The sequence below is a fragment of the Miniopterus schreibersii genome (assembly GCF_964146895.1).
Source record: "Miniopterus schreibersii genome assembly, chromosome: 20".
Lineage (NCBI taxonomy): Eukaryota > Metazoa > Chordata > Mammalia > Chiroptera > Miniopteridae > Miniopterus > Miniopterus schreibersii.
The window spans coordinates 24,690,041-24,701,662 of record NC_138122.1 but is presented as its reverse complement, the minus strand read 5'-3'; the positions used below and the strand labels follow the sequence as shown (position 1 = coordinate 24,701,662).

General features: G+C 53.7%; 1 long non-coding RNA gene across 1 annotated transcript; it reads left to right on the top strand.

Moving 5' to 3' along the window:
- Positions 1-74: 74 nt before the first annotated feature.
- On the top strand, positions 75-9,908 carry LOC308549624. The gene is made up of 4 exons (XR_013997773.1): positions 75-154; positions 4,605-4,722; positions 4,808-4,912; positions 9,461-9,908. It is a non-coding gene; the product is annotated as an uncharacterized lncRNA (long non-coding RNA).
- The last annotated feature ends 1,714 nt before the right edge of the window (positions 9,909-11,622 follow it).

The following is an 11,622-nucleotide window of genomic DNA, read 5'->3' as shown; positions in this document are numbered from 1 at the left end:
CCCCGGATTGGCCAGCCCGACCCGGCGACGTCGTCCCCGACTCCGCTCTTAAAGGGGCCGCGGCGGGCTCGCGGGTCTTCAGTGCCGGACCCCGGGGCGGGGGGGGCCGGGGGAAAGGAGGCCTGGATTCCCGAGAGCGGACGGGCGTCCTGGGGTAAGGACAGCGGGAGGACTGGGCGGGGCCACCCCCTGAAGCCCTAGGTCTGGAGCCCGAGACACCCCCCCTCCCCCTGTCCCTGGCTAGAGTTGCCAGATTTAGGGAATTCGACGCCCAACTAAGCTGCAAAATAACTCTAAATGCTGAAAATTTGTGACGTATTCGGGGCGGGAAAAAACACACAAAACAAACCTGAATGCAGGACATTTCGGGCGTCCTGAGAAAGCCAGTAGAGGACTCCGTTTCCCCTGTGAAATAAAGACGGGCCGTGGTGTCCCAAGTTCGTGGCGCACAGTAGGTGCTCTCGGCCCGCAGCAAAGTCTGCTGCTGCTGTTCTGCACAGAACAGCCTGGTCCACCCCCTCCCGGGACCAGCTTTCTCCCCGCCCTTGCTGCCCCCTCCTCGCCATCCGCAGGGCCCCTTGGGCTGATTTCAGAGAGAGGAGGGGAGAGGGAGAGAAACGGCAACGATGAGAGAGTCACGGATGGGCCGCCTCCTGCGCGCCCCCTGCTGGGGATCGAACCCACAACACGGGCCCTGGGCCCTGACCGGGAATCGAACCCGTAATCTCCTGGTTCATGGGTCAGCGCTCAGCCGCTCAGCCCCCCCCGGGGCTCTAGAAGTGATCTGTGCGAGGAAGGCCGTTAGCCACATCGGTGGGGTAGGAAAACGGGGAGTGCAATTTTAGACAAGGTGGAAGGCAGGGAAAGCTGCTCCGAGGAGCAGGGACCTGAAGGAAGTAAAGGAGGGAGCCGTGGAGACATCCGAGGGAAGGATGTCCCAGGCAGAGGGAACAGCAAGTGCAGGGGTCCTGAGATGGGACCATCCCAAGCATGTCTGAATGCAGAAGACACCAGGGGGCTGGAGCCGAGGGAGCACGTGGAAGAACAGTAGGAAGAGGGCAGAGAGTGTTGGCAAAGCCAGGCTGCTTAGGGCCCTCGTGAATCAGGGGAAAGATTCTGCTTTCAAGAGGCGGAGAGAGACTTGATGAGATTAGCTGAGCCCCTGGATCCAGCTATGCCTGATGCTGCATTAACTCCTCCGGGAGGAACGGCAAGCTGGAGTTTTCCCAAATCTAGATGCTCGCCACATAAAGAAAATGCCGGGCACATGGGCATTTGGGCCTTGGTGCAGGGGAACTGTCCCAGAGGTCTGAGTCTTGGCTCTCAGAGCCCCTCTTGCCAGAGTCAAGGGTTGATACAGGTGAAAGGGCAGATGTTGGAGAGCAAGAGCCTACTTTTGGGGGGGGGGGGGCACGTGGCTCAGCAGTTGAGCATCGACCTAGGATCCAGGAGATCGGGGGTTTGATTCCTAGTCAGGGCACATGCCCAGGTTGCGGGCTGCAGCCGATCAATGACTCTCTCATCATTGATGTTTCTATCTCTCTCCCTCCCCCTCCTTTCCTCTCTCTGAAATCAATAAAGATATATTTTTTTAAAAATTAACCATTTCGAGGCGAACATAAGTGTAACATGGTGGCTATCATTGGTAATACAGTCCCTCCTCCCTGTGTGGATGAGTAATATTCCGCTGTGTGGATGGACCACAGCTTTGTCTGTCTTTTCATCCACTGATGGACATTGGGTTGTTTTCATTGGTTGCCTACGATGAAGAGCCCAGCCTCTTTGTGTCTGAAACAGTGATTCAGAAGGACTGGAGAGGGGAATTTGAGAACCAGAACTTGGTCGTGGCTGCCGTTACCAGTTACCAAGTCCTGATGATTTTACCTCCAAATCATGCCTTGGGTTGGTCACTTCTCCATTTCCACTGCCACTTCCCCATCCCAGGCCACTCGTCATATCTCACCAGGTCGGCTGCAGGAACCTCCTTTCAGGTCTCCCTTCTGCCACCCCAGCCCCTGAACCCCCTCAATCCACTCTCCACGGAGGGATCCTAGTGAAACTTAAGTCAAATCAAGGCACTCTCTTTCTCAAAGCCTTTCCATGGCTCTCCACTGCCTCAGGAGCGAGCCCAGACTCCTCCCAGTGAGTGACAAGACGGTCACTTGTCCTGGCCTCTGCTCACCCCTCCAGCCTCTTCACACACAGTTTCCTATCCCCCCACTCCCCCAGCTTCAGGCACCTGGCTTCCCTCCGTTCCCAAAATGCACCATACTCTGAACCTTTGCATGTGCTAGTTCCTTCCAGGAATCATCCTTCAAGCCTTCACTTAGCAGTCAACTCTTCCAGGAAGGCATATGACCCCCAACCCCACCCCCCTGAGCTGAAAGCCTTTGTCTCCTCCAATCAGTCATTCTTTGAACCAATATTTAGTAAGCACCACTGTGTCCCAGGCACCAGGATACAAGTTAAAAAGACAGAGAAGTAAATGCATGTCCACAGCAGCACTATTTACAATAGCCAAAAGGTGGAAACAGCCTAGATCTCCATCAATGGGTGAATGGATAAGTAAAACACGGTACATCCATACAGTGGAATATTACTCAGTCATGAAAAGGAACGAAGCACTGACATCTGCTACAATGTGGACGAATCATGAAAACATGACGCTGAGTGAGAGAAGTCAGACACAAAGGCCACATTCTGTATGGTTCCATTTATAGGAAATGTCCCAAATAGATAAATCCATAGAGACAGAAAGGAGCTCAGTGGTTGCCGGCAGTAGGGGGAGAGGAGGGTGGGGAGTGAGTGCTTAATGGGCAGGGGTTTCACTTTTGGGTGGTAAAAATGTTTTGGAAATAGATCGAGATGGTGGTTGCACAGCACTGTGAATTCACTTCAAAATGGTCAGTTTTATGTCATGTGGATTTCTCCATAAATTTAAATGGCAGACAGGCGCTCCTGCCCTCCCTCACTAGGGGGAAAAAATAAGGAAGCAGCGTTCATACAGTACAATCGATGATGTTAGGAGTCAGGGAGTAAAGAAGGCAGGGGAGGAGCATATGAATCGGGAATGAGGACCGTGGAGTAGCCATTTTTACCAGGAGGAATAAAGACCCAAAGGAAATAAGGGCACAAGCCATGCAGATATCCAGAGGGACAAGCATTCCTGCCAGAGGGAACAGCACATGTAAAGGCTCAGAAGCAAGAAACATGTGAAGGAAGTCAGTGTGGCTGGAGCAGAGAGAGCAAAAGGAGAGAGGCGGGATCAGGGAGGCCTGTGGGCTTTTCTCAGAAGGCGGGGGGGGGGGGGGGGGGGGGTGAGGAGGAAGCTGGGGGGGGGCGAGAAGGTGCAGGCCCTGAAGTGGGAGAAAAACCAGGCCAATTGTAGGCAGCGTCAAGGTTTGAAGGCTCTGCCTAACCGCACCCCCAGGTAGAAGGTAGGTCGGTGAGGACAGGGAGTTTCGGCCGCTTTGTTCCTTGTCACATCTCCAGTGTTGGCACAGAGCCTGTCAGATAGTAGGTGCCGGGTGGCTGGGACATGACTCAGGGCCTGACCAGTTCCTCCAAGGACGGTGTCCACGGGACCTGCCATCTCTCACCCAGATCTCCGCCTCCCGACCCTTTCCGCTGACCCCCCACTTCGTTCAGCCACCAGCGGGGAAGGCAGCGGTCCAGGCGGGGGTCCGGGGGAGAGTTTCCTTCCGCAGTAGCTGTCCCACCCCGGAGGTGGCTAGGACCAGCCAGCCCCAAGAAGGAACTGAAATTGTGCACCGCAAACACCTGGTCCCGGCTGCGGGCTGGGAGGGACGCGGAGGAGGTGAAGTGATAGGAAAGGCCAGAGTCCCCTGACTTCAAGGGCCCGCCCCCCTCCTCTGGTGTATGTGCGGGAGAAATAGGGACCTGGGCGCCACCAGGTCCTGTGTGTGAGCAAATTTTGCTGAAGGCGTGGGGACCTGGAAGGTCCTGCCAGCTCGTTCCATAACGTAAAGCAGAGGATATGAGAGCCCTGCCTCCAGAGCTGTGTTGCCAACTCCTCTCCCATCTTCTGCTGCAGACTCCAAATTCCTAAATACTTCCTCCCAAGGAGCAAGTTAAACCTCCTCTGAGTTTCACCTGCTCCTTAATAATCATCCAGATGTGTTGCATATCAGCCCAGGGCCCTTATATTGATCCTCAGCTCAGAGAGGGTGAGTAACATGCCCATGATCACACAGAAGGGGCAGAGCTGAGGCTACAACGCAAGTCTATTGGATACCATGGCCTGTGTTCCTAAGCACCCAGCTGCCTCCACTTCCTGCCCTGGCAAAACCCACGGACTAATAACCCCCTCCTTTGAGATAAGCCATGCCCCCTCCCTGAATGCAGAATGGCCGCCCTTGGGATACATGTTTCTCTTCCTGCTATATCAGGTCAGGACCTGAAGGGAGGTAGGGCTGGAGGTCTTGGCCCCCGAGCAAAACCCAGGATTGCAGAAGGCCAAGGGGAAATCTTTCATTTGCCTATGAAACCCCAACTCAAAGCAACATTTTAAAATCATTTTTTAATTTTTCAATTACAGTTGACATATAATTGATGGGTTTAATCCCCTCTCTGCCGTTTTCAAGCTGTATGACCTCCTGCAAGTCATTTCACCTCTCTGTGCCTTGGTTTCCTCACCTGTAAAACTGAAGAAATAATGGTCCCCATCGCATAAGGTGTTATGAAGGATTTCAAGAATAATAGGTAACATTTACTGAGCACTTACTGTCTGTCTTGCTTCTCATGGCAACGCTGGGAAGTAGGACCGATCACCACCCCCGTTTTACAGGTAAAGACACCGAGATGAAATGGCTTGCCTGAACTTACTCAGAAAGCCAGTGGATTTGAACCCAGGCAGTCTGGAGCGCGAGTCTACACCTTGCTGCCCCTCCAGGTAATAATATAAAGCCCTCAGAGCAGCACTGGCACATAGCAAGTGCTCAATAACTGTTTAGGTGTTCTTACCTTCCCTGCTTACGAGTTTTGGTTGGCAGTTCAAACATCTTTGAATAATAGAAAAATTACTCAATATAGTGCTTGGAGGTTAAGAAAATAAAAATATCGGGCCCTTGGGGGAAATTTATAATTGGAAATTTTTAATTACAAATATTAATTGAAAATTTAAAAGTTTGGGGGGTATAACACAGAGAAATTGATGAGTAATTGTGCCATAAGGGACAAGCCTCTCCCCCTTACAGGCTTGGCACAGAGGAGGCAACCAGGGTAGACTTCAGGCAGAGGTCACATTTCAGGTGGTTTTAAAGGATGTGTAGGAGTTTGCCAAGCAGAAGAAAGGGAAAGGGAATATCAGACAGTGAGAGCAGTATGAGCAAAAGTCTGGAAACATAAAACAGGAGACAAAAAGAAGCCTGGTGTGGCCGGAGTGTAGGGAATTTGGTGGATATTGTCACAAGATGAGGTCCTTGGGGCTGAGACTGTGAAGGGACTTGGAATGTCAGCCTAGGGTGTCTGAATTTTATTCATAACGTAACAGGAAACATGGCGGGTTGAGAGCTGGGGAGAGACATGTCACATAATCGGATTTGTGCCTTGGAAGTTAATAATAACAATAGCATTTATTGAGCACTTACCTGAATTATTTTACTTAATTTTCACTACAATCCGATAAGGTAAGTTCACCCTTTTATCCCCATTTTACAGATGAGGAAACTGAGACTCAGAGAACCCAAGTCACTTGCCCAAGACACAGCCAGCACTAAAGAAAGAAGGCAGGCGTTAAACCACGCCCCAAAGCCGTGCCCGTGGCCTTGGTAGCTATTTGACGGTGGATCAGAGGCACCAGGCCTGGAGCCTGCGAGGCTCCCAGGAAGCTCGTGGGGAATCCGGGAGCGAGGCTCCGGGCGCGAGGCTGGAAGCAAAGGCCGCCCGGGAAGCCGCTCCCCGGGCCGCCACCCGCGGCCACCAGGGGGCGCGAGAGCCCCGCGCAAGCCGGCCGCGCCCCAGGGCCGCTCCTCCGGGACTCGGGCCAAGCTCGCGCCCGGGAAGCTCGTGCGCCCCACGCGGAACCCGGGCGGAGGCGGGGGCGCTGCTGCAACCAGGCGCTCGGTCCTCTGTGGAGCCATTAGGGCCTTTAATTACCGGGATTGGAAGTGAACACTTATCTGCGGGGCCTCAAGCCACTGAGTCACTTCCCCACAGAAACCAGATTCCCCCGGCGGAAGAGGGGGCGGCCCGCAGCTCCCCGGGCCGGGCTGGGGGCCCGTGGGGTGGGTGCGGGGCGCGCGGCCGCGGGGCCAAGGGCATGATTCTGGAGCCTGAGTGCAGATCCCCGCCGGGCCGCCGGCCAGCTTTGTGACTTGGCAGGTCACCTGTCTGAGCCTCAGTTCCCTCGTCTGTCCAACGGAGGGAAGTGACACTCTGTCTTTCTTACAGTTGTTGGAAAGATTAGTTAATCCGTGTAAAGCCCTCAAAATAGGGCCTGGCACATAATGCTCTCATGAGGATTAATTCTGTTATTACCAATCATCATCATCATCACTATTATCTGGGCACAGGAGGTAGGTAGGAGTCTTGTCATCAGATAGGCCTTGGGTCCAGGCCAGCTAGCTGCTTCGGTCACTTGACCAGTTGTGTGACCTTGGACACCTCACTTCACTGCCCTGTGCCTCAGATTCCTCATCTGAAAAATGGGGAAATTCATAGCAAAGCCCACCCAGTGGGGAGGGGCCGGGAGGGTATAATATTGCGGGTGATGGTCTCAGCTCAGGACCTGGGGCAATTTTAGAGTCCAAGGCACTGGGACTGTAGAAAAGGGAGCCGAAGCCTCGGGAAGGACGCACGGGGGTGTGGATGGCCTTAGGCACTGTGCTCAGCAGATGGGACGCCCAGCCTGGGGATCCAGCCTGGAGAGCTCTGACGGCCCAGGGAGGGGAGGAGGGGCCCAGCTACAGAATTCTGTTCTGAGGCCCTTTCCTGAACCTCCCAGCCTCAGTTGGACCCTGGTGGGTCGGGAAAGGGTTGGCTGGGCACCCCCAGAGCCGTCTTGAACTTTGTATGAGTTATGTGCAATGTAAGAAATGACTGTCTAACTTAGGGGCTTAAAAATCCGAAGTCTCGCCCTGGCCGGGTAGCTCAGTTGGCTAGAGTGTCATCCCGATTTACCAAGGTTGTGGGTTCAATCCCCAGTCAGGGCACAAAAGAATCGACCGATGAATGCATAAATATGTGGGACAACAAATCGATGTTTCTCTCTTTCTCTCTCTATCTAAAATGAATTTTAAAACTTTTTTTTTTTTAATCCAAAGTCTCATCTAAATCAGTTATGAGACTCAAGGTACAAACCATTCATTCTGAGGCAAATTCCTCTCCTCCTGTGAAATCAAACATATTATGAGCTTCCAAATACAATGGTGGGGCAGTGTAGGACAGACATTCCCGTTCCAAACGGGAGACAGAAAAGAAGGGAGGGAGTGACAGGTCCGGAGTAGTCCAAGTCCTTAAGGCTCTTTGGCAAAATGCTCTGCCCTCCAGGCATGCTGGGGCTCTGGTCCCGCCTTCTGGACCCACTGGGTTAGCAGAGTCCTGCCTCTGGCCACACCGGGATGGCATCCCTGCCCCCAAGGCTCTGTGCCCATCCATGGCTTTATTAGGGGAAGCCCTGGCAGCAGGGTTCCGGGGCTGGAACCGGAAGCAGGGGCCCTACCAGCCTGGAGACTCGCTCGCAGCCCAGCCCCCAGCACTCTGCTGAGGATTGCCGGGCGAGGGCTCTGAGATGGCCCGCCCTCGAGGTGGCCCTCTGCCTGGGTGGCGCTGCTGGCAGCTGTTGGGAAATCCAGGTGGAGGCCGCTTTTCTGGGCACAGCGCTGGCCGCTGGGGACTTGCTGGAGCTGTTCCTGGGGCAGCCCCCCCGGTGCTTGAGCAGAGCGGCAACTTCTGCTTTGAACTCCTCCTGCCACGCAGGCCCTGGCGGTGGGAGGGGGGCCCTAAGGATCCCCTAAATGCCTCTGGGGCCGTTCTTCCATCACCTTGGACGTCTTTTTCTGCGGCCCTTCTCTCTTCTTTCTGGGCTCTCACGAGAATTGCCCTCTTAGTGGTCAGTTTGCGGCGACATAGGCTTTTCCTAGCACGCAAGCAGCCCCTAGCATGTCTGGATGGCCCCAGGGCCTTCGTTCTCAACTAGGGGCCCCCTCAGACAAGAGCATCCTGTCCTTCAAGTGGGGTGAGGTTCTGATCAGGGCTAATGACTTAACTTTTCAGTGCCTAGGTTCCTTACCATAAAATGGGGACAGTAATAACAATCACAGTACCTGCCCCAGGGCTGCTGTGGGAATGAAATGAGTTAACGTGTAGAACATCCCGAGCTGCTAGCCGCTAGCCACGTGTGGCTCTTTAGGTTTTAATTCATCAACATGAAATAAAGTTTCAAAGCCAATTCCTCCGTGGCACTAGCCGTGCTTCCAGCGCTCGGCAGCCTCGTGTGGCTGGTGACCATGTTGGTGAGCCCGGATAAAACGCCCCATCCTCTCTGGAAGTTCCTGCGTCAGCACTGGTGTTGAGGAACACCGGGCGTCGGGAGCCTCCAAAACTGCTAATCACGGCATTACCCCTCCACCTGTTAACTATTATAATTACAGTGTTGTTATATCTGTCCCTGTTAATCCTGTCCTAGCTTGTTAGTCTTCCATTTATTATTAATCCTGTAACTATTAAGTGCTGTATTGTTAGTCCTAGAACTGTTAATTATGATTATATTATTATATTACTTTAATTATTAATCTTATTGCTAACCTAGTGTTGTGTTCTGTTTATTTTTATTAATCCTGTAACCATTAGCCCCTATTATTACTATTAATCCTAGACCTGTTAAGTCATATCCTATTTATTATTACTACTAATATCCTCCTGTTATTTTATATTTGCTATTAATCCTGTAATAGTTAATAGTAGCTATTATTATTTTTTATTTTTAAATACATCTTTATTGATTTCAGAGAGAGGAAGGGAGAGGGAGAGTTGAAATATCAATGATGAGAGTCATTGATGGGCCGCCTCCTGCATGCCCCCCACTGGGGATCGAGCCCACAGACTGGGCATGTGCCCTGACCAGGAATCGAACTGCGATCTCCCGGATCCTAGGTCAGTGCTCAACCACTGAGCCACGCCCGGCCGGGCAGTAGCTATTATTATTAATTAGACCTGTCACCTATTATTACATTATTATATTTATTGTTATCAACCCATTTATTATTAATCCTGTACAGCTTAACCTCCATTTTGTTATTAATATTACTATTAATGATATTAATAAGTATTACTATTGTTTTGTTATTGTTATTAACCCTGAGAGTCTCTGGCCCCTGGGACTTGGCAGGCGGCAGGTGTTGTCACCCACTGGCAGGAAGGGCTGTGGGACCTGCCCCTCCAGCCCACCTCGCTTGTTTCCCGGGAATGCAAATAAACCTCCTTCTCTTTTTGGGCCTAGGGACCTGCGGAGTGGGAGGAGCCACAGCCGGTCAGCCTCCGGAGCAGAGGAAGAAACCGGGGGTCTGAGCCGAGATGCTCTCAAATCTGGGGCAAGGCAAGGCGATGGAAGGCGCATTCGCTGTAAACCCTTTGCCTTTCTAAGGAAAACCAAAAAGTGAGAAGTCTCTGTCGCAGAGAGTGTTGAAATAAGAAACTGGATTCTGAAGGGGACGCTGGTGAAAAGTTAAGTGAGAAAGAAAACCACTTCGGGCCTCAGAGAAATCTGGCGCGAGACACGGCTTGCGTGGTGATTAAAAAGGGGAAGAACCACAAGTCTCCATTTAAGTCAGCAGAACTGCCGTCTGGGCAGTGAGAGGGAAAGTGCTTGTGGCTGGCAGATTTCAGCAACCATTTGACAACTGCTGTGTACCTGGCTGCTCTGTTGGCATCACCTGGCAGCTGTCTGACTGCGGGCAAGTAACTGCTCCCCCTGGGCCTCAGTCTCCCCAAGTGTAATAAAGAGATAATAATAGAGGGTGAATAGTTTAGGCTTCCCTCATACCCCCCTCGTCCCACATCCTCAGATGGGGTGTGAACATCACTGGGGCACCTCCAAAGGGGTTGCCAACTGCAGACTTTGAAGCTCGAATCCAAAGTTAAGCGGGTCCTTCTGCTCAAAACACTCCATGGCTCCCTATTAGCCCTCAAGAGAATTCCCAAACCTGCCACCAGTACCTTCAGTCTCCAGGTGATGGAGCCGCCTTTCCAACTTCACCTTTTCCCATCTCTCAGTCTAGGTATCACCACTGCCTTCTTGACCTTCCTCCAACACACCAAGCTCATTCCCACCTCAGGACCTTTGCACTTGCTGTTCCTTTGGTCTGGAATGCCCTTCCCTCAGACCTTATCATGCCTGGATCCTTTCCACTGTGGGGTGGGGCAGAGGCATGGTCTCAGCTCCAAGGTTAGCTCCTCAGAGAGGTCCGCCCTGAGCCTCCCGTCTAGGAGCCTCTCCCCACTCTCCATCCTGTAGCTGTTTTGTCATCTTCATGATACGTTACCCCATTTCTTTATTATTCCCCAGAAAGTCAGCTCCATGAGGACTTATATATTATTCCCCAGGACTTAGAACAGTGTCTGCTGCCCAGTACGCATTTAATACATATTTGGGGAAAGCACATATTTGTGGCCAGTTCCTTCAAGGTTATGGGACTCCAAGGATCCCACTGCAGACCAGCCCCCCTCCCCCCATCTGGGTGGAGTCTGGAAATCCCCACTTTCGGGGAACCCCTTCCTGTAGTTCCGAGGGCAGGAGTAGGCCTGGCTGCTTCAGAGACACTCACACAGCAGTGTTTCCCCTTGGGCAAAGCCCCGTGCTAACTGTGGGCATGCATTAACTCACTCAGCCCTGGCAGGAACCCAGAGGCGGGGTTACTAGTATCGTTTCCATTTCACAGATGAGGAAATCGAGGTATGGAGAAGTCTAGTCATTTGCCCAAGACTAGTAAGAGGCGGAGGCAGTGGAATGGAGGCGGAGGCCGTCTGGGAAGGGGTGCCGTGGGCCCTGCAAGCTGGGGCGCGGGCGGCTTGTTTCCAGTGCGGGAGGGGGGCGAACGGGATTCCTCTCTGCCCGCACCCACGTGTTGGGGGAAGGCTGGCGGAGCCGATGCTCCACCTCGGACTAGGGGAGACCCTGCCGTCGGTCTCACCCCGCGTAAGCCCCGGACGGAAAATGAAAGTAGCCCTGGGGAGAGCAGAGAGGGAGGCGCCCGGGACATGGGAGCCTGCGGTCCCGGAGAGCTTCCCGGAGAAAGGTGCGCTCCTGGAGGTCAGTCTACACCCGCACGGGCTCGGGCGGGGGCGGAGCCGAGGGTGGGGACGGAAACCGAACGCGGGGGCTGGGGCGGTGGCGGGTCGGCTCAGCAGAGTCGCGGACAGTCGGGGCCGGGCGGGGTTGGGATCCTTCCCCGGGTGATGATGAAAGCCGCGGTCGCTGTTGCACCGACCCGACGGGCGCGCGCAGATAAGGCCCGCAGCCGGGAGTCTGCAGGGCGCGCCCCCTGGAGGCCGGGCGGCTCGGCCCCGCCCCGCCCAGGCCCCGCCCCCGCCCAGGCCCCGCCTTTCCCCAGCTGGCCCCGCCCCCACCGGCTGAGGCGCTGAGGGGCGAGCAGGGGCTACGTG